Source organism: Suricata suricatta, chromosome 15, assembly GCF_006229205.1.
Source record: "Suricata suricatta isolate VVHF042 chromosome 15, meerkat_22Aug2017_6uvM2_HiC, whole genome shotgun sequence".
NCBI classification, from domain to species: domain Eukaryota; kingdom Metazoa; phylum Chordata; class Mammalia; order Carnivora; family Herpestidae; genus Suricata; species Suricata suricatta.
In genome coordinates this window covers 14,076,905-14,098,109 of record NC_043714.1, presented here as the reverse complement: position 1 = coordinate 14,098,109, position 21,205 = coordinate 14,076,905, and the positions used below count along the sequence as shown (strand labels likewise).

Here is a 21,205-nt window from a genome sequence, read left to right as displayed (position 1 = left end):
AGCGACGGCGCGCCTCGCCCGCCCGCCGCACCCGCCACTTGCTGGGCGGCTTGGAGGAGCCGCGGGCCGGGCCGCTCGCCCCTCCGCCCCGAAGCCCCCGCGGACCCTGCAGCCCCCTCGAGGAAACGTTTGCTTTTCTTTTTCTTCTCCCCTCCCCCCTTCCCCCCTCTCTCCCAGGAGGCAGCTTCCGTCCTCCAAATGCGTTTCAAAAAAAAAAAAAAAGAAGGAAATCTCCGGGGCTCTCCTTTTCCCAACGTCTCGCCTCCTTCTATCCCTGATGTGTGGCGACCAAGCACCAAACTCACACAGGTTTCCCCGAAAACGAACGGCTTTTACCGCAGTGAGGAAAAATGTTGGGGGGAAGAAGTGGAGGTCGGTGTTTCCCTAAATGCAAAACACCGGAGAGGAATCTGAAAAGAGCTTTACTTTGCCTGCGAAATCTCCATTGTTGCTTGGCAAACAATGGGAGCCTGGGCGACTGTGGGGCTGAGAGAATGAATAGGCGATCCGCGGGATGTGTGCGGGTCAGTGCTTGGGGTCCCGGGCCCAAAGCCCCTTTCTCAGCTTGCCACAATAAACCAGAGCAAGGTTTAGTCTTTACTGGGTCACCGGCCATCCTCTATTATTCAACACTTCACAACAAAAAACACTTATTAATCAGCGCTGACCAGAGGCCCCTTTTGAAACAAGAGAAGAGGGGAGAGAGGGGGAGAGAGAGAGGTGAAAAGAAGATTGAGAAGCCCTGGACAGAGCTTTCTAAAGCCAGAGCAACCATAGGGTACCTTCCTCCAGTGGCCAAAGTTTATTTGAGACAACAAAGTTTCTAATCAGGCCACGGAGACCTGGATTTCTCCTCATTTGCTTTACTCCCCTTCTCTTCCTCTGAAGATGGTGGAGACTTTGTGGCGAGGAAGGATGGCTTTAGGTCAAATTGCTGAGGCCTGATCTTAAAGATCTAATTGCTATTGGAAGAGAAGCCTGTTTCCCAGCTGGGCCTCCACTCTGGAGACGGTGCAAGGAAGACTGTCCAGTCCTGCTCTGGGCACCCTGCTGATGGATGAGGTGTCAGGCCCGTAGTCATGTGAGGACTGTTTTCCAAATGGTATGAGCAGTAGTCAAATGTACTTATTGGTGATACTGAATGCAATCTGTAGATTTTCTACTTCATGATGTTTTCAGTCCGGATATATTAAAGGACTAAACTTGTTTGCTAGAACGAAGAGGAGCTGCTGCTTCTTAATGCGTTGACAAGGATTTAAGGAAAAGAATGTGATGAATAGTTTTAGAGAAGAAAGCGGTTCAAAATGATCCATGCCACTAGAATCAGTGGGTTCTTGGCTCAACTTTGATAATTTTTAAAGAGCTTATTTGACGTGTGTAACCTAATTGTATTTCTTTCATTTATCTGGTTACATGATAATTATGAACACATGCTCAGACATATATGGACACGCCTATACATCAAAGTGAAATGCTACATATATCAGCTTTATGGATGAGTTTAATCCACTTGGAACTCAGCTAGATATTTTTGATGGCAAAATCTTGTTGCTTTCTGATTTGGGGGTGGAAGCCAATATTTCTTGGTTATTCTGTCTGTTTTACATTACTCAGGTTGTAATTTAGCCAACTGAGCAAAACTCTTTTGTAATGGCTCATGTGTGCAAGTGAACAGAGGCAGCCGATATTGGATCTGGGTTGTCAAAAGCTATAAAACAAGTATTTTCCTAAAGAAATGGAAGTGAATGTCAAAGCAGTAGCCTTTTAAGTTTAAAATTTCGTTTGTGTGCACTTTTGGATTCCCGTGTAACATAACTAACCATTTCACTTGTTATGATTCAAAGAAGCCTTTTAAGCCCAGAAAATGTATGTATGGATGGTGTATGGATGGGGATTGTGACTTCAGCAAATTAAGCTGTAGAACTAGATGGCTAGGTGATGAAAGCAAGAATGCAGAATTACTTGGTAGTAAACTACATTGGTATTTACCAGAGTTTATGTAGTAAATGCAAAAATGGGTTGCATGGTTTGGTCTCAGGAAGTGTTTTACTTAGATGCCTACTATTTCAGATTGGCTTTTTTATGTTGAAAATATTGTGTTACTCAGATTTTGCAGAGCTCAACGCTTCTTGCAATGGAGTAATCAACGGTTATCTGAATTATTTAAAGCCTGGGATTAAAGGCCTTGGAGTTGATGCTGACAAGCTCTCACATGTAGGCAGGGAAAGTTTAGTGTTCTTTTCTTTCTGTATATACTTTGAAAATAATTTGGTCAAGTGTGGTGAATTATTTTTAAAATTTATGCATAGGAACAATGAATAATTCTTTTACAAATTGTTTTTCAAATGAGCAAAGAAGATATTCAGGAAAAGAGTAGGAATCTGTTTCATATATGACAGTGTGTCACCTAAAATTCATTGTTTTTAAAGGACTATTCTTTAAGGAAAAGAAATGTTTGCTGTAGAAATCTCGACTGTTTGAGAAAAGTGTTTAGGATGTGGATGCACAGAATATATTTGTTCAACAAATCCATTTGTAGGACATGACAATTTTATGCCAGGGTTTTCCTTTTAGTAATTTGGTTAGCTTCCTAATTCGCCTAAAAGAAATGATACTCTATTTATGTATTTTTACTTGTGAACTGAAGGTATGTGCTAAATGGGACTAATCATTCACAGATTATCTTCTGAATTCTACTAAGTAAACAGATAGTCAAGAAAAGGTTTTATCATAATATGTAATACATTGAATGTGTGTATCTTCACTCAGCACATCATCTTAACATATATTTATAGACTTCAAATACTTACCTTTTCTTGCTTTCTTTCTTCCCTTTCTTTCTTTCTTTCTTTCCTTCTTTCCTGAGAAATTAAGTAAATAGCATGGTAATGACATTCCTTTAAACATACCAGTGAATTTGTATGGAAATTGGAACAGCTTCCACATTTGTCAAAGGAGAAAAGAATAATTCATAAACATATATTCAGCAAATGTTTAAAATAGAGAAATGCTATTTGTTTATATTTACCACAGATGCAATATTTATTAAATTTGGCATATCTTTATGAAATCATTGTATTCCAATGTACATTTATTCAGTACTATATACATACTGTTGCATTTTTTAAAAGAAAGTACGTACATCTGTAACAAAAAACCTAAAAATCATGTGATAAATTTAGCACAACATAAAAATTACTTTATAGGTAGCTAAGTCATCTATATCCTGGAGACTTTTTTTTTTTGCCTTAAAAAAATCCATCTGGACATTTTTTAAAACAACACATTTAAATAAATCTCAGTTACAAAAGGAAACAAATATCTTGGTATTCCTTTATCCAAATGAAGGTTAGAGGGCCAAGCCTGTGGCTATCAAGTGAAAAGTATCTGTAGTCTGGGGAGTTTATTTTAAAACATATTTCAATTTTTGCATTTGTTTTTCTTCCTGGCAGATGCATACAATTCAGACATTGTTCCATCTTGACAGACTTTGTCAGATTCAGTTCAAATTTATATCAACATGATCTGACAAAGTATAATATCAATGGGTTATCATGAAGTACAAATATAAACTCTACCAAATGTTGCTTTAATACCTACTACTTTTTCTTTTATCTGAAAATAAATCAATGTAGGTTTTCATAATAGAGAGAAGGTAAAAAGGAAATGATAGAAATTTGACTCTGCCTCCTGTGATTTACCCTGTTGCCAGAATATTCTGGTTAGTTGTATAGATCTAAGACTTCTGTGAAGAGACGCAACCTGGTACTTACTTATTTATAAACTTCCGCCTCACTAGAGATTCAAAGTTATATTTAGGAAACTAGATCCTCACACGATATGTGTTTATTTGATTCTTCGATTTAAATTCTTTATGAGCACACCAAAAGTAATTTTTAATGGAAAATTTTCATTAGGATGACATGCATCACATCTAAACAACCCTGATGTAGTTCCCTATATACCAGGACACGACATCTCAGTTTTTGGAAACAAAAGAAAACGAAGCTTCTGAATGAAACTTCACCACCACCTCCCCCCGCCCCCGCCCCAATTTCCATAGTTCTTCTTAGTTTAATATTTCCTTCAACTAATTGCATTTTGATACATATGCTGTAAACTCCATTTTGGCTTACACAACAATTTTTCACCCTGAAATCTATCTGCTTATGTAACCATTTGTCAGGAAGCAGAGTGTTCTAGAGAATTTCACAAAAGTCTCCAAATATGTGTCTGTATTTGTATTTAAAAGTCTCCAAATATGTGTCTGTAAATTTCAATGGTTTGTGGATATTTATAATAAGTTTTAAAGGAATTATTCAGCACTCCCTTTCTTTATGGTAGTTTTTCTTTTAATGAAAACTAAGTTTTAGAAATGCCTAAATAAAATATATAAAGTGGAACACTTCTGTATGTGGATATTTTACTTCGGTAATCAGACTGAGTCGATAAATTTGCACTTTTTCTTTCAATTAAGGAGACTATTTGGAGATACTATAGGAAGTTAGCCATGTCGAAGTTAGGGCAAAAATCTAAGGTGTTTTGGTTTGGGTTGGCTTGGTTTTGTGTTTTTATGGAACAGAATGTAGCTCAGTGTCCTTGAACTCCTTTAGTGCCCCTTACATATTTTATTACTTTTTGTGGGAATACTACTGGAGCCAGGGGTATTAGAGAGGAGGAGGGATGGGCAGTAAAATCTGTGGCTCCAATAGAGTTTGTGTGGTAATAACGCTAATGATACTGAACTAGTCTCCCTCTGCCAGGAAAGGATCCATTTTTCAAGCTTTTCATTCTTTGTCATTCTCCTGCCTCTCCACTCAAAGTGAGTAGGCGATCCCATGAAAATTAAGCTCTGGTAAAAATCATTTGTTCCGTACCTGATGACAAAGTTATCAAGAGGCAGGAGAATGACGCAGGTTTCACGTCAGGAGTGGCCCGTTGGAGGCTGTGCTGATCTGTAGCAATATAATGTTATGTTTTATGTATGTGTACAGTGTTTTATTTCCCAGTAGTTACATGTACATTGTAGATGCATGGATACCATATTTAAAATTAAAACTCTAAAAACGAGAACGTTTACTTGAACATATTTTGTGGAGAAAAAAGCATAGAGGGGAAATGTCTTAGCTATGGGAAAGGAAAAAACACATGGCCATGAAAATATGTAAGTGCATTGTATTAGAGCTAGCTATAATCAGATTCCAGTTTCTGAAGACCACAGTTGACTGAAGGTTATGACTATCCGAAGAGCTTTTTCTAGATACTGCAACTTCTTAGGAAAGGAAGCTTTTATAAAACCAGCCAGTTGAGACTCCACTCTATCTCAACTGCTTTTTATCCCAAGGTCATTCAGTGAGCCCCGGAGCCCTAGAAATAAACCCGTCTGTTTGTACGTATACATGTCCGCCGAGCCCAGTCAGGACAAGTCACTCTCGGGCCACCTGGGAGGAACTGAAGTTTGGGGCTCTGAGCCTGGTTCAGGAAGGCTGTTACGTTTGACATGACAGGTTCCCTGGGATTTCGTGAAGGGCCTTGCACTCAGGAGCAGAGGCACAGGTCCTCCAAAGTGGAAGAGTTAATACCATTTCATGCTTTGGTGAGGACCTGGCTTTGTTAGCATCAATCCTAGTAATTCTCACAGCTTTAAAGAAAATGAGCTTCATGAGTGAGCTTTCCTTTTCCTTTCCCTTGTCTTCTCCACCCCTTCCCTTCTCTTCTGTCCTTCGCTCCCAGAGTACGGTGGCACTGCATCGGCCCATGGGCGTACACGCTATCATAGGTTTGTTTGCTTTGGCAGTTATGCTTTAAAACTGGTCTGGTGAGAGCTTAAATGAGATGCCTGTACTTAATTTTTTTCCTCTTTCTTCTGAGCATTCCACTCTTCAAAGACACTAAGTGTCTTAGATTAGTGCGCTTGCAGAGCGCAAGCCCCCTGCCGAGGCTGGAGGTCAGGCCAGAGGTATGGGGAGGAGCAAAGGACGGGGTCGCCTTCTTCTCAGGTGGCCTCAGGCCTGTCTCAGAGGCCCCCCAAGCCGGCTCAGACGGGTTCTTGAAGCCCTTCTGTATCTGACAAGAAAAGCAATGGGCTGCCCTTTGTGGATAATGCTGTTTTAATTATGTTCACATCCCCTCTGGAGCATGTGTGTGTGTGTGTGAGTGTGTAAGGAGAAAGAGGGGTGACAGCTGATGATAGACATAGTAGTTGAGATACGGGAATAGCTTAGTTTAAAGTTGGAATGCCAATGTATATAAACACGGTTATCAAGGACTTTTTAGAACATCAAAATGAGTCAAACAAACTGGGGTAAATAATTGTATAGTTTTAAATGTCTCTGGTGTGGAAGAGTACTTCTCTAGATGGATCAAAAGACTAAGGGGACTCGAGAATCTCAACAGCCTGGGAGCCAGAGAATGGGTGGGCCGCAGGAGAGGCTGGCCGTGGTATCCCTTGATCTTGAAGTAAGTCTGAGGGGTGTGGAAAGAAAAGAGAACTGACGCTCGGTTGGGTTTACTAGATGTCAACTGTTCTACCAGCCTCTTTCACAGCATGTTATTTTATATATTCTCACCAAAACTCTTCTAAGTAAGAATTAATTTTTATTCGTTTTAGGAGAAAACAGAAGCTCTGGAGGTTATGTAACCTGACCAGGGGCACACAGCTATCACGTTTTGGAATCCAGATTAGAGTTCAGAGAAGCTTGTCTCTAAAGTCTCTATTCTTTTTGTTAAACCAGAAATATCTCACATGATTTACTTTCCTCATAATCATTCATGACAGAGGTAAGTATTTAATCACCATGTATCTCTCCAGACTGATCCTTCTTGATACTCTCCTCCCTGTGGTGATATTGTTCTTCTGTCATTAGGGGCAGGCACCTTATGCTTTTCCATACACCCCTAACCCAAAGTTGTATTCTCTGACTCAAGCCTGCGTAGTCTGCCTACAGTGCCTTCACCAGAACGTTGATCTGGGATGCCTTTGATTCGCATGGATGTGTGAACTGACAAATTTGGACTGAGCTGATATATGTACGTAGGTATACATGAACTGGTGTTTCATGTTGTATTGTATTCTGAAACAGAAATTCGGCAAAGGCAGTAGCAATGTTGCTTTTCAGAAATTTATTTTTAGGATGTGAAGGTTCTTTTTCTTTCTTTTTCCAGTTCTTTGATATTTATTTTAAGAAAGGATTTTTCTCCCATTCTATTTCAATCCTAGTGTACAATCTAGCCAATTAAATCATGGATCTGAAACTTCGAGGGCTTGAGTTAGTTCTTTATTAAACTTAGACATTATTTAATAGCAGAATTAACTCTTTCAACCCTTGATTACACTTTTTTTGCACTTACTAGATGTTTCATATTTTATTCTTTTTGTAAAGTTTATTTGTTTATTTTAAGAGAGAGAGCATGGCTGTGAGTGGGGGAGGGATGGAAAGAGTGAGGGAGAATCTGAAGCAGGCTTCCTACTGGCAACGCAGAGCCCAGTATGGGGGTCAGACTCAACTGTGAGATCTTGACCTGAGCTGAAACCAAGAGTTGGATGCTTAACCAACGAAGCGACCCCGGCATCCCTGATATGTTATTTTTAATTCCCAAAGAAGGAAATATGAAAATGTTAAGTGTGTTAGTAATATGCCTATATTGGAAGGAAATATAAAGTGTGTTAATAATGGGGTGCTTGGGTGGCTCAGTCAGTTGAGCGTCTGACTTCTGCTCACGTCATGATTTCATGGTTTATGAGTTTGAACCCTGCTTGGGGCTGTCTGTTCTCAATGCAGAGCCTGCTTTGATACTCCGTCTCCCTCCTTCTCTGCCTCTACTCTGCTCTCTCAATAATAAACATTAAAAAAGTGTTAGTAATATGCCTATATTGTATGAGTTTTTTTAGATATGAGGATACTTTCAGTATATTGAATATTCTTCTCTGCCTCAGTTTTCTTATCATGAGAGTAATAATCCCTATTTTAGTGGGAATTAAAAAATTATCAATATTGGCAGAACACCTTAAAATGATAAATAATATCAAGTATGAAAGTGAAGATATCAATGCTGCTAGAAAATTTTAACTTCAAGTTAAATGAATGCTTTTATTTTCTTTTAGTTTTTTTTGTTGAAACATTAATTTTCTTTCAAGATTCTCATGTTGAAATCTTTAAAGGACTGCTACTTGTATGTTAAGACTATTTCTGAAAAAACAAAGACTCTACTGTAAATAAGATTTCTTTTTGTTTGGCTAAACGTAGGAAATATTAGGTCAAAACAGATTGAGTAGTACTTTTAAAATTATTATATTTTGGTGATTAAAATGACTTAGTAAATAATGATGGAAATGTGAAAGATAGAATATTAACATTTAATTTGGTGGTTTTTGGATAGAAACTAAACATTGGGGATCATACTAAGTGTTTGCTTCAGAGATGCAAATGACCTTGGAAATTATGCCTTTGGGTATGAAATGCTATTGGTAGTACTGCTCAAAATCAAACTTGGACAGTGACTACGGGGAGAGAGGCAACATGAGCCCATACTCATTTGAATTCTTTCAGAATAGTACTGCAAGTGTCAGTGACCAAAATACTGGCCCCCAAATCCTTAAATCCTGAGTTTTATTGGGAGTCAAACCTCAGGTGAGCCAGTATAGCTCTTTGCCTTTGATTTAATTTCTTCCTCCCCAAAATGGAGATAAAATTGCTTACTTGCAAAGGAGATAGTGAATGCTAATTAATTAATGAGTTTGAACATTCCTAATAAATTCCCGTTTCTTAATTCAGTTTCCAAGGCTACAATCCCATACATGCTGAAGATGCAGAAGTTCTGCGTTCAAATATAATGTATCTCAATATTTGGGTTGTTCAGGTGTGTACCTAGCAGACTCAAAACACGGATGAATTTCTTGGAGAACTTGAATTTGGCTTTAAACTAACCAAATCACAGGGAAACTTTTGGTAGAACACACCGAATTCTGCTGGTTTCACCTATGAAGCTTATGATTTACGTGTGTGTGTGCGCGAGTGCGCGCATACTTTATTTATTTAAATATATGCAATTTCTTTGCCTTTCAGATGAAAATGTAGAAAAAACATATTTAGGAAAATAAACCACCAAATCACAAAGAATTCAAACTAGTGCTTATTTCTAGCTACTAATATGGATGCTGTGTCTAAGACTTGGCAGCATGGGTTTAAGTTGAGCTGTTTGTATCTGACATGCTTAACATAATTTTAAGGAATTGTTTTATGTTTGCAGGAATTAACCTATCCTGATAGTATCATCTGTGTAAGGAAGTAAGTTAGAGCACATGGTGGCCTTCCGGGGTGAATGGGTCTCACATGTCTGAGATGTCATGGAAAAGTCACTGGACAAAGAGTCAGGATGCCCCATTTCTAAGCCTGGCTCCACCTCTAACCAACTAATGAGGTGGTGAACAGAGCAATGTCAATTTCCTCAAATGCAAATGAGCGCACTAGGTTAACCTCCTACCTACTCCTCTAGTGCTACAACACTAATCTCTTGATTCCTACATTGTTAGCCTTCCTCTTGTTTTACACTGTCCAAAGAGTCTTTCTGTAGGCTCGGAATCAACTCCAGGCAAACTACATGGCAGGGAGCATTGCCTGCGGAGAGCCGTGCACATATTCAATAAATACATATTGCTTGAAATACTTGACGATTAATTAACCATCTAGGGAAAGCTTGTGATCAATGTTGATGACTAAGCCTTAATGGCAAAATAGTTAAAGTGTATCGAGTATCTCTAATGTGTCAGACACTCTATTTGCAGTTTGCATATGATATCTCATTTAAGCAATCATCCAGGAAACACATCTAAATCTTCCTGGAGAGTTTTGACATTGTGGTATTATTGGCCATTCTTTTCAGGAAAAGTATTTTCTGCTGGACTTGTTTGGAGCCTCCCTCGTGATGTCGTTTGAAGACATTCAATAAAGGCAAATGGATTTGCATTGAAAGAAAGCAGGGCAAAATATCCATAGAAAACTCAAACTAAGGCATTGAATTTATAAATTGCATCTTGAAAGCTATAGCCAAGATCACGTTCAAGCCAGAGTCTTCCCTATCATCCATGGTTCCTCCCATTTTCTGAATATGTACGTAGGCAAGAACTTATTTTTTTAACTTTTATTTTACCATGTTAAATATCTTAAGAATCCATATTCTGCTCTTTATCCCTGGGATAACAGTTTTAGTTCAGACATCATGTCTCTTGTGGAATGGTATGGTAGCCTCTTCACTGGTCTGCCTTCTCATTGTTTTCTAATCAGTTCTCTTTTCTTGCTGCCACAATGTTTCCTGACACTCAAACTTTTCATAGTTTAAATTCTTCAACAGTTCCTGACATCCTTGCCTCTTTGTTGCCTCTCCAGGAGGAGGGAGCTCCCCCATCCTCTGGGTTTCTGTGCACTTAAATATATACTTCTTTTTGCAAGTATATTTTATGAATGCCTCTCTTGTTGGTTCCTGAGCTTTCTATAATACAACCTCTTTGACTCATGTCAGTGATTGGCACATTGTTCATAATTGTTAAAGAAGCAAAGAAATTGGGAACCTGAGCTATTCTGGGTTCAATAAAGGAGATATAATATAACAGTTCACTAAAGTTGTTTTTCTAATCCATTATCTTGTGTGGTTCTCTCACACACACACACACACACACACACACACACACACACACACACACCCAATTCTGTAATCTCTGTAATTTTGATCCATGAAAAGGGCTTGGAATTGCCTTAGAATTTTTTTTAAAACTCTATTTATTTATTTATTTATTTATTTTTAATAGTTTATTGCCAAGTTGGTTTCCATATAAAACCCTGTGCTCTTCCCCACAAGTGCCCCCTCCATGACCATCACCCCTCTTCCCCTTTCCTCCTCCCTCTTCAGCCCTCCGTTTGTTTTCAGTATTCAAGAGTCTCTCATAATTTGCCTCCCTCCCTCTCCTTAACTTTCTTTTCCCCCTCCTTCCCCTTCCCATGCCTTAGAATTTCTGATGGGCAATCTATTTGGTTATGTGACAAGTTGCAGGGCCTAGAGATAACTAGAGATAACTATTTCAGGATTTCTGAGAGATCTGATCCTCCTTTCTGATAATAGGCCCTAAAGTTTTAGGGCCAAGGTTACCTTGATAGCCAAAGCTGAATCCAGTTTCTAAAAAAAAGGAATGTTTCCAGTTCTTAGCCTAGGAGAGTATAGGAGAGGTACAGGAGGAGGAAATAAGGTAGCTAACACATTTTAGAATGACTGGAATGAAGATGAGTAGAGAAAGGAGCAGAGAAGGAACCTCACTAGAGACTTTGCCAAAGTTTAGATCTGTAAAACCCAGCACTCTGGGACTTAAGATTGCCCTGTTCTGGCAAATGCACCTAATGGGTAGGGCATTCAGGAGTCTTGTATTCTTAAGAGAAGAGAGAGTCAATGAGGATCCCAAGCAAATACCTCCCTGTCAGCATGGAGCCTGATGTGGGGCTTGATCCCATGGACTGTGATGTCATGACCTGAACCAAAAGCAAGAGTCTGTTGCTTAACAGACTGAGCCACCCAGGTACCTCAGTAGAGGCCTTGTAGCACCAAGATATTCCTTCAATTTTCTTGCCAAATTTCTTCACCTTGCCATCTGTCCTGACATCCCATGAAAAAGGGACTTGTCTTTGTTAATAAGCCTCTTTAATAGACAAATGTGCAAAACCCATCTCATTTTAGAGATGTGACTACCTGAAAGAAAAGAGAGAGAGAGAGAGAGAGAGAGAGAGATCTCAAATTTAACATGTCCAAAACAGATCTCTTTGTTTTCTACCCTCCCCCTAACCTACCCCCTGTTGGATCTTCCTAATTTTCCCCATTTCAGTAACTGACACACCCAAGCAAGGGAAGAACTTCAGGAACATTCTGGATTCCTCTTTCTCTCTCACCACCTATCCATGCATCAGCAAACCCTATCAGCTCTGTCTTCAAATCTTTCCTGAGTCTTGTCACATTTCTCTGTCTTTACCCCTACCCACTTAACACTGAGCCACCATCACTTTCCTCCTGAGCTACTGTAATAGTTTTCAAACTGGTCTCCCTCCTTTGCTCTTGACCCTCCTGCTCCCCAACCATAGCCCATCCTCCACAGATCTGGCAGAGTGAGCTATTAAAATGTAAATCAAATCACTTCACCTTACTGCTCAAAACCACACAAAGGTTTCTGTCACACTCAGAATAAAATCCAGAGTCCTTGCAATGACCCACAAGGCCCTACATTGATCTACCTACCACTTGCCCATTCTAGTTCTTTCCCTTCTTTTCTCTCCCCACTCATTCCTTTCCAATAAGTCTGGCCTTTTTTCTCATGGACCTGTGTATTTTGAAACTAATGGAGTTTCCCTCTTTTAATTGATTTTTGATAGCTTTAGAGCTAAATTTCTCGTCTATCTCTAGTAAGACTATAACAATACACATTAAAAAAAATACTAACCTCACTTCTGGCTCAGCTTTACTTTCTTGCTATTATTTTTTCTTTCTCTTACCTTTATTAATTAGAAATTAAGTATATTCCTCACATCTTTCTTATTATAAAACCAACACATATGTTTACAGGAACAGGAAAAGAAGAAAACACAATAAAAAAGTAGACTATTTTTACCACATTGTCCCCAATCCCAATTCTCCAGTGACTTTCCATCACTTTTAGTGTAAAGTTTAAACCCCTTAGCATAAGTTAAAAATTCTGATTTATTCCCATTTAGTCTCATTTCTCAGCTCTCCGTCTTCACTTGGCTACCTGGTGTTCATGTTTCAGACTCCAGTGGAAACGTCAGAAGGTTTTTCTTAGGTATCTCATTGCCGAGCCCTCTGTTCTCACTGAACCCTGGCACACTGTTGTGAGGCCACAGCATTGCCCCTATTGGAAGTCAGGGACAGTGTTTTTCTCATTCTTCATTGTATCCACAGCTTTAGCTGACTATCTGGCCCATAGAGAACTCTTTCTTTTAAATTTTAAATTCAAGTACAGGTAACTAGAAAACTCTTAACAAATACTGAGAAGTGAGAGAATAAATGAATGATGAGTGGCTCTTGCTGGGAGAGGGTTTTCGAAAGTATCTGTCCAGAGTTTACTTAGTACAACAAATAAATTATGAGAGGTGAGTAGGGAGCACATGTAAATTATAAAACACTTTGAACAGGTGCACTTTAGGGGATGATATAGTCAGAATCCTTTCTCTTGGAGTACACCCAATAAGACTCAAGACTGCCCAAGTTCTTCCTCTTGTAAGGGATTTCCTCAGTCATCTTCCCCTTAGTGGTACTTGTGGAAACTGTTGAGTTTGAGTGCTGGAACATGGTGAAATCAAACAGAAAGTTGGAGAACCAGAATGTGACCTTTGTCATCATTCTAATTTTATTGACTTGCAGTATTCATTTTATTGATTTAGAAAATCGATGATGTGTGTGTGTGTGTGTGTGTGTGTGTGTCTATAGCTGGGCAGCAAACACTGTGAGCTTGCAGCAGATTTGTGGCTATATTTTCAAGCTCAGTCTCTCATCAGGATGGCAGAGATTTGGCTCAAAAGTAATCTATTTTCTGAATTAATGAAATAGTTTTCATTTGGCCCTGCCATCTTTATGGAGCAGTTAAATCTTTGGTCTAGGCAGAAGTGATGGCTGCACCACTATTTACAGAGACACAGCAATGCTCAGGGATGGGGAATGTGGAGAGTTCCAGTAAGTAGTTTATCCTAGACTTCCTGATCTTTTGTAACATTGTCCAAATTGTCTCTTCATATGCAGATAGTTTTTATAAAAATGAAAAAAAAAACAGATTACATTTAGACAAACAACATCCAGGGCATTGGATTTGGAGATAACTATGATGAAACTGATGTTAAATGTCACCTTTTTTTTCCTCGGACTTCCTATGGACATGAATTGAGTATCCCCATCGAATAAATAGTGAATTGCTGTCTTTCTCTTTACTATGAATAGTTACCATTTATTGAATGCCTACCAGGTGTCATATAACCTTGAACCTTCAACACAACATGATAGCTGGGTCTTTTACTCCCAATTTACTGAGGAATAAATGAAGGTACAGCAAGAGTAAATAACTTATCCAAGATCACAAAGCTGGGGTCACTTGTATTTCCATGACACAAAGTCCCTGCCCCTACCATGACAAGGATCTTGGAAGAGTGGTAGATTTGTCAATGTAGGATCTAAAGCATTTTAAAATGCTTAAAGGAAGCAGAGATTTATTTTTTCTCTAACATGCAAATTTACATTATAAATCCATGAATGAGGCTATTGTGAAGGTAGGAGAACATTCTCTTGGAGGCAAAGACAGGTGCTCTAGAAAGAATAAAGTGGGATAAAGTTGTGAAATGCTCATTGCCTCTTTGAGCAGAAGTTTGTAACAATGATAAAAAAAAGAGTTGAAAGGAAAGAAGCGAGAGTGAACCATAGATCTCTTGAGTCCTGTGGTTAATTTAGGAGACAGAGAAAGGCAGGAAGCAAAAACTTGTGTATCCTAGAGGACAGAGCCCCCAAAACAGGCTTGGGAATAGACCCTAGTGGAACAGCCAAAGGACACAAGATGGAGAAGCAACAAAGAACACCTGCCTTGATCAGGAGAGTATGACCCCCCCCAAGTCAGAAAACATATGCCAATCATGATTTTTAAGAAGGAGATATGAAGGATGATGCTTACCAAGTGGTTCTAGATTCTGGTCTATACCAGAAACAAGAGGCATTTCCCTCTGAAAACCATGGTGGAAAAGAACAAAGGCAATAGATACTGAAGTTTGATCCAGGACTGGTTAGCCCAAGTCAGATGGGAGACAAAGGCTCGGGCTCCAATGACTGGCCTTCCAGTGATGACATTTTGTCTGTTGGAAGGTTAGCTGACCAAATGGCAGACTCCAAGATAAATTGGCTGCAGTCTCTGTCCTGATTTCAAGAAGATTACTTGTGAGGAGAGATGGAGAAGGGAAAGAAAGAAACAGATGTGTAAGCAGATAAATCAGACAGTACAGCGGGTTATATAATACCTACATATAAATAGAAGGCACTTTGGAAGTGCAGAAATAGTCATGACTAACTGAATAGAAACGCACAGAAACTATTATGTAAACTCGTAAGTGTTTTAGTGTCATGAGCAAAGTACTATTTACTAGCACAGTTACAGAAAAATTAATTCTTCCTAGTGGCTTGAAGGAAAACTTCATTGAACAGGGTATATTTGAGAGATCTTGAAGGATGAGATTTTCTCCAGGCAGAGAATGAAATTAACTGCCAAGAACAAGAAGGAGGATTCTGTACTCTTGTTCTTTCACAGAAAGATTCTAGGGATAGAACTACAATCTATTCAATCAACCTGGAAGAGGCACTCAAACTGTGGACTCAACCATATCCTTCTCTTTCAATTATCATTAAAATGATCTAATGTAAGCAGTCACCCAGCCTCTGTGATGGTTAAGCTTATAATGATGAGTTTCTTTGCTGTGGGAATGTGTTTTGTTGCGGGTGTCTATGTCTGCAGATAAAGCATAGAGGAGAAACCCCTGGAGTTCTAGCCTCTGCGGTGGTTGGAGAGCATTCTGTATGTCTGTGTAGATGAGAGTCGAACACGGTGTGTGTGAACACGTCTGCCTAAAGGGTTGCGTGTGGATAGGAAGCAGACCCGGGGCAACTCTCCCTGCCTTTGGGCTTCATTAGCCACCTTCTGTTTGGGTCCCTTTAGAAATGCTGTGCTGTCCTGGCATTTAGCTCATGGCTAATGATAACTTAGCTCATTGCAGTGATCTGGCCTCAGCCAGGTCCACCTCTCATCATTAAAAGACCATGTTTGGTATGTGCTTCTATTCTGTCTCCCATTGAAAGGGACTTAAATGCAACAGTCTTCTTCCAGAGATTAGTTTCTAGTCTTCAAATTATTTTCCCTGTCTTGAGATATAGTGTATAACATGTCTAGGTGGTTTACCATTGCTTCTTAACAGCTGCCCTGTGGTGGGTAAAGTCAGGCACAGTGTGTACCCAAAACTGTAGAAATGTCAACATGTGCTATCCTGATATATTAATTCCAATAGTGGTGATTCAGAAACACATATTGCATATGCACCATATGGGACTTAAATATTTATGAAACCTAAAAGTCACAAAAACAATTCTTTAATGTAAAAGTTAAAAATTGATTACTATAATCTTTCATGAACAAAATTGTTAGCATTTAATATTTTAATTTACAGATTACCATATTACTGAAAGGATACTGGTAGTTTAAAAATATCATTAATTCTTATCGATTCACTACTTTTCAAAAGACACTATGTTAGGCATTATGGAAGAATAAAAAGAATGCCTAGAATGTGTCAGATTCTTAAGTTGTTTTACCTACTTTCTCTTTTTATTATCTATTGAGTAATAATTTTGCACTGTAGGGAAAGAACTGAAGAAGAGAATATAAACATCTCCAATCAGTCCACTCTTTGCCTTTGCCAAATGAAATGGCATACCAGGAAAAGCAGAGCTTGGGAAGAGATTGTAAAGAAGTAAATGTAAGGAAGGTGTCTTAGAATTATGAAAACAACACTTTTTTTTTTCCTTCTTAGCATGTCTTTCAAGCTTGGTGCAGTACTAGAGTGATTTGATATAATTTAACCTAAAAGCTGTGGACTGGTAACCCAGAAACCTAGCTTCTAGCTGTGGTTCTGATGCTAATTGTACCTTAGTTTGCTAATCTACAAATGAGAGACTAGTTAGTTTATCCTTAAATTTGATGCTATAAAATATCATTCAGACTTTTACATGTTTACAGGGAAGGTTTTAGGCTGCTGGGAAGTAGAACCCTATCTGTTTTGATCACCATTGTATTCCATGCACCTAGTACAGTGTTTTTTAAGGAATATTCAGAACGAAGAAAGGAATAAGATGATGCAAAAGGGTTATGGAGGCGGCCTCTGCCGTGCTCTGAGAGCCTGATCCAATTATGCTGTAGATCTGAAAAGTCGTGAAATAGCCTATAATTCCCGTGGGTGCACCCACCCCTCTCACCAGGCTGGGATCAAAATTTAACCTTAATCAAAAGTTTCCTGACACCATCATATTCCCTTTTTACTTGTTTATTGAAATAGGAAGAGATGTTGCATTGAGACTTGCTTTGTCACATAATTTGTATATAAGTAAACTTGTACTATATTTTGAACACCTTTTATGCATTTTATTCTCTTTCTATCCTCAGTGTTATTCACTAACCAACTTCTATGACTCTCATTCATCTCAATAATTTGAATTTATTACCTGTCTTTCTACTTTACCTCCTATGAACGTCCTTCAAACATTTTACTTAATTATTGAATACTTGATTTTTTTTCTTAACTTCCTCATTTCTTCACATTCACTTTTTTCAGTATGACTATTCTCATGGTATCTTATCCCCACCTAGAGTGGTTTGCTTATAATATCTTAAGATCAGTTAGGGGTGCCTGGGTGGCTCAGTTGGTTAAGCCTCCGACTTTGGCTCAGGTCAGATCTCACATTTGTGGGTTCAAGCCCCGCGTCAGGCTCTGTGCTGACAGCTAGCTCAGAGCCTGGAGCCTGCTTCCGGTTCTGTGTTTGTTTCCTTCTCTCTCTCTGCCCTTCCCCCTCTCATGCTGTCTCTGTATCAAAATAAATAAAACATTAAAAAAAAAGTTAAAAAAAAGATCAGTTATAAGAATAATTATATCAGTAACATTTTCAATGTTTCCTTTTCTCATCAATCTTTATAAATTGTAACTTGAACATTTCCTCACACCAAATAATGCAGTATTTACTTATTTGTTATTTAAAGCTCCCCCCACCCCCACCCCCCAGGCTATCATTTCACTTTTGAATTATTTTGAGTCCCTATCTTCTCTGAATCCCACAATCAGTGACTAAACCTTGACATTTTGAGAGTGCAATAATCATGCAGCTTCTTCATCTTACTGTGGATCTGGTCTGTCAAGTCTGGGATCGAATGCAACCCAACCACCTGCATTCCCTGCTCTCATCCTGCCAGTTGTAGGTCATAAAAGCATACTAATTGGGTCCTATAGAAATGTATGCACTCTGTCCTGTTCTCTGTGATGTGACATCACATTTGGATGTGGCAGTTCCCATCCATTTCTCTACTTCTTATGTCCTTATCCTTACTTCTTTTGCCTTCAACCATTAAGCTTTCTTGATTTAGTGAGAACACTGAGAAATAATCCTGTGGCAATAATACTGTCAACATCTTTCTCTTTAATTCAGAAACTCTCTTGTACCCCTGCCCATTATTTTCCTTACTGGTGTCCACATTTTCCACAGTTAATTCCAGCAACTTGTTCTTGACCTAATTGCCACCTGATCCCTTTAGGAATCTGTTTACATTTTGCAACTTCAAGTTCCCAGATGACCACTTTTTGTACGTTTTTTGAATTGGTCATTTGACTTATAGGCTCCGTTTTCTCATCTGTAAAATAGGAAAATTATACTTATCAAATTAGAGTGTGTGTGTGTCTTGCCAACCACTTCTCTGTGGTGACATTGCCTTAGCTATTTGGAGTGGAATTGTCATATTTTTCCCTCCGAAATAACTAATGTTTGCTCTAAGTAGGACCAGAATAATAGCAAGCAGCATACTCTAACTGAATGTATAAACATACTTTTGATTAAAAAATCAAGCTAAAACTAGAGATATGCAAGTATCCCAAGGGGATATCACCCTCTCACCCAGAATTGATGAGACTCACTGGTTAAGAAAAATGGGAACATCCAGTTTTGAAAATAAAAGGAACAGGCAACTTGGGTATTAACATGGCTTTAAGAACTTACCTGTTTTACCTACAAAGTCCCGGGGCCTGACTGGCCGGCCTCTGAGGTCCCTGGCAGCCCCAGGGATGGGTGGCCTTGAGTCTGAGCTCAGCTTGCGGGTGTGAAATTCATAGACCAAACGCCTGTGTCTCCTGAAATATAAGGCAGCAGCTCAGGGATTGTACTATTTCATCAGACAAAGAAGAATTTCTTGTTGCAAATGATTGTACTATTAGTTTTTGAGAGAAAACTCAATGATCTGCTGAGTGTACAAGGAGCAGTATTGAGTGTTTCCTGGGGAAGAGATAGCTGGCAGGCTTAAAATGAGTGTTGATGTGTTTATGTGGAGATAAGGATACACGTTAGCTTTTCTCAGACTTCCATTTTCAGTTACTCTTGAACTAGTTTGAAAATTCATCATCTTCATGCCAAATATTGTCTAGTGTGCCACGCAGGCCGAGGGGCAGACCTTGACCTCTCAGCGGGGCTCCCGTAGTAGATACTCAGGCGAAAATTAAGCAGGATCAGGGAATGCAGACTTCTTGTGCTGCTCTGATATTCAGGAATCAAGAATCTGTGTCCATTGGACGTATATCTCTTTTCTCTCTCTTCTTATTTTGCCTCTCACTCCTCTTCTTCCTTTCCTTTTTCTCTCTTCTTTTTGTCTTTTCTTTCCTTTCACGTAAAATCCATTGCCTTTTTAGAAAAGCTGCTCCTGTCAGTTAGAAGCAGAGACAGTATCACAGGGACGTAGGACTGGAGGGGGCCTTGCGAACTCATTCAGGCCACTTCTCTCACTTTAAGTCACCCCACACTATACATAGATGACCTTTCTAAATTAGAAGATTCCATCGCCTTTCCTAGTCTCTCTTCCAATATTGACAAACTTTCACTGTCAGAAATGCTGCAGTATTGAACTTGCTGCTAAATTGTCTCTAATGCTGGCAAGAGTGAATGTGTTGACAACACACACACACACACACACACACACACACACAAATAAATAAATAAATAAGGATATTGGGGTATGATCCCAGAAAACTTCCATATTTCTAAATATGATGCTTTTTAGGATGGTTGTCATATATGCAGCCTAGGATCGAATTGATCCTCTTGAGATATAATAAGCCTATAATTCTCAGCTACTTTAAATCCTTTCTTGGTCCCATATGCAGCCACAGCTGTGAGGTCCTCAGTATGGTTATTTTAAATCAAACAAACTGTTTGTCTAAAGATAGACAATTAATAATGTTAGTAAAATTATGGGATGCAAATCTTTACAAATTGAAAGTTTACTTATTTCACAGTATTTCATGGATTGTTGGATGTGGAAAGAGATCTTTTTCTCCCTCAGATGCTTAAATCCCCTTTAGAATATCCGAGTGACCGTCTATCCTCTATCTGAATATATTTTGAAGATGGAGTGTACTTATTAAGGCTCTTCCATTTTTATTATACTCAGATTATTAAAAACTTCTTCCTGTATGAAAAAAATTTGGGCATAATCTAAGTATTTTTTTATCCATTCTTTCTTAATTCAGGATTTGTAGCTTGCTTGCAATAAACCACTTCTGCCTAATCCCAATATAACAGAGTAAAGCAAAAATCAACCTGAACATAATTTACGAAGCTACATAGATCGGTGAGAAACTACTACATTTATTTAATTATGTGGGTTTTTGATAGTAATGCAAAGAAGTAATTTGTTACAGCAGGGACACAGACTAAAGAGAATACATAATTATATTTTTTTTCCTTTGGGAATCCAACCCTTTATTGTCTGAACTATTGATAACTTCAGCTGTTATATTTTTCTCATAAGACTTAAGATCTCTCTTTTGCTTTGTAATTGTCAAAAACATGGTCTTAAATCCATATTAGCTTATTTTCATTTCATAAAAGTAAAATCTTTGCTTTTATAAAGTTAGCTCAAAGCACAGTTCAAAAGTAAAATATTTTATTAGATAAAAAGTAAAGAGCCAGCTGAACTAAAAGTGTAATCTATGAAGAATACTGTATTTTAAAGCTACAAAATTATGCCTTTTAGTCTGCTGTTTATCTGAAAAACGGGCAAGTGCGAGGGAAGAAAGAACCATTCAGACAAATTATGGCGGATGAGAGGTAGGCATGTTGAAACTCAGAGGTGTGTGGGGCCCCTGGGTGGCTCAGTTGGTTAAGCATCCAGCTTCAGCTCAGGTCATGATCTCAGGGTTCGTGAATTCGAGCCCCCTGTCAGGCTCTGTGCTGACAGCTAGCTCAGAGCCTGGAGCCTGCTTCTGGTTCTGTGTCTCCTTCTCTCTCTGACCCTCCCCTGCTCGTGCTGTCTCTCTCTGTCTCTCAAAAATAAATAAAAAACATTAAAAAAAAGAAAGAAAGAAACTCAGAGGTGTGGTGT

The 21,205-nt window shown here is 38.8% G+C and overlaps 1 long non-coding RNA gene across 2 annotated transcripts in view; it reads left to right on the top strand.

The window, feature by feature from the left end:
* The first annotated feature begins 589 nt into the window (after nt 1-589).
* Nucleotides 590-21,205, top strand: part of LOC115279352 — a 34,871-nt gene continuing 14,255 nt past the window's right edge. Inside the window, exons 1-3 of one of the 2 annotated variants that reach the window (XR_003903382.1) lie at nt 590-1,102; nt 6,611-6,780; nt 6,928-7,135. This is a non-coding gene — a long non-coding RNA (uncharacterized LOC115279352). Of the gene's footprint in view, nt 1,103-6,610; nt 6,781-6,927; nt 7,136-21,205 lie in introns of those variants that run through there. The other variant, XR_003903383.1, reaches the window with a different exon arrangement.